Below are 1,265 nucleotides of genomic sequence, written 5' to 3'. Positions count from 1 at the left end.
GAAGCACATGATAGAAGCAGGGCTCACAATATTTCCAAGTTCCTGTTATTACCCTTCTTTCCCCAGGTACTTTTTCTTGAACTACACCTTTTAGCTTCTCTTCCTTCTCTATTCTCCCTCCCTTTCACATCCCTAATTTCTTGCTTCCTATTAAGTATAATTTATCTATTCTTCAGACCCAAATGATCCTGCCTGGGGATACTTGGTTTGATTTTAGCCCAAATAGCAATAAGCATGGTTCTGAAAACCATGGTTGTCCATGGTTTATTGATATGAACAGCAGAAAAGATTCAAGTGGCTCCATGTGGTGTCTTGAAATTCATTCTGACTGTAGGCTGAGTGACCTGCAGGTTGGACAGACTGCCAAAGTCCAAGAGCTTCAGCATTTCCTTAGTGTCAGGATCAACTTCATGATCTCTGGACCCAGGGCTGAGACCTCAGGAACATAATGATCTCTCCTCTCTCATCTTCCTGCAGCTTGATGGAATACCTCTCACAGAGCCTCTCTGAATCTGCTTCATAGATGTGTGACACAGTTGGCTACCTTCCTGCAAGCTCTGGAGATAATGGTGATCTCCTCGCACATGCTTTTTGGTGTAGAAGTTGTTGCCCAAACGCGTGTAGCACTTCTCCATGATTAACCTGCAGCCTTCTTCATGATCTTGGTGTGAACGTGGCCCATCTTGGCAGGTCCCTGTTGAAAGAGCCTGAGAAAACTTTAGTTTTAGATTTCCCAAGTGGTTCTGTGAATTCAATAGTACAAGGTATAAATGGGTGTAAATTCCCTAATCTACACATCCCAGTAGGTATTTGCTATGTCAGACATTGTGAAAGTTACAAAAACATAAGGCTCAACTCTAGCCCTCAAAGAGATGAGGCATCAATTCAAGTTACATACATACGAAACATGTAATACCACCAAATAATACAAACCATCTGTGATGCCCCATTCAAGTATCCACATCCGTGAGGGCAGACAAAGATCTTTGTGTTTCTCTTTGTTCACCGATGCATCCCCAGTGCCTGAACTATCCCCAGCACACAGTAAGTGCTCAATAGATGCGTGGAATGAAACACAGTCTACATTCCAAGCATAGACGTAAGTACCGTCTGCTCTGTTACCAGCATGTTTCTGTAGTGAGAGCATATGTAACACAGATTAGTTGATTCATGATTGATATGCAGGGAAAGGATATTAGTAAAATGGGGTGGTTGTGTTGGTTCACATGCAGTTGTCCTCAGCACCTCATATTTTGCACCATCAA

The 1,265-nt window shown here is 42.7% G+C and overlaps 1 pseudogene; it reads right to left on the bottom strand.

The window, feature by feature from the left end:
• Nucleotides 1–290: 290 nt before the first annotated feature.
• Nucleotides 291–682, bottom strand: LOC118642014 (annotated as a pseudogene).
• Nucleotides 683–1,265: the final 583 nt, after the last annotated feature.

Source organism: Molossus molossus, unplaced genomic scaffold (assembly GCF_014108415.1).
Source record: "Molossus molossus isolate mMolMol1 unplaced genomic scaffold, mMolMol1.p scaffold_m16_p_3, whole genome shotgun sequence".
NCBI classification, from domain to species: Eukaryota; Metazoa; Chordata; class Mammalia; order Chiroptera; family Molossidae; genus Molossus; species Molossus molossus.
This window is presented reverse-complemented; position numbering and strand designations above follow the sequence as displayed.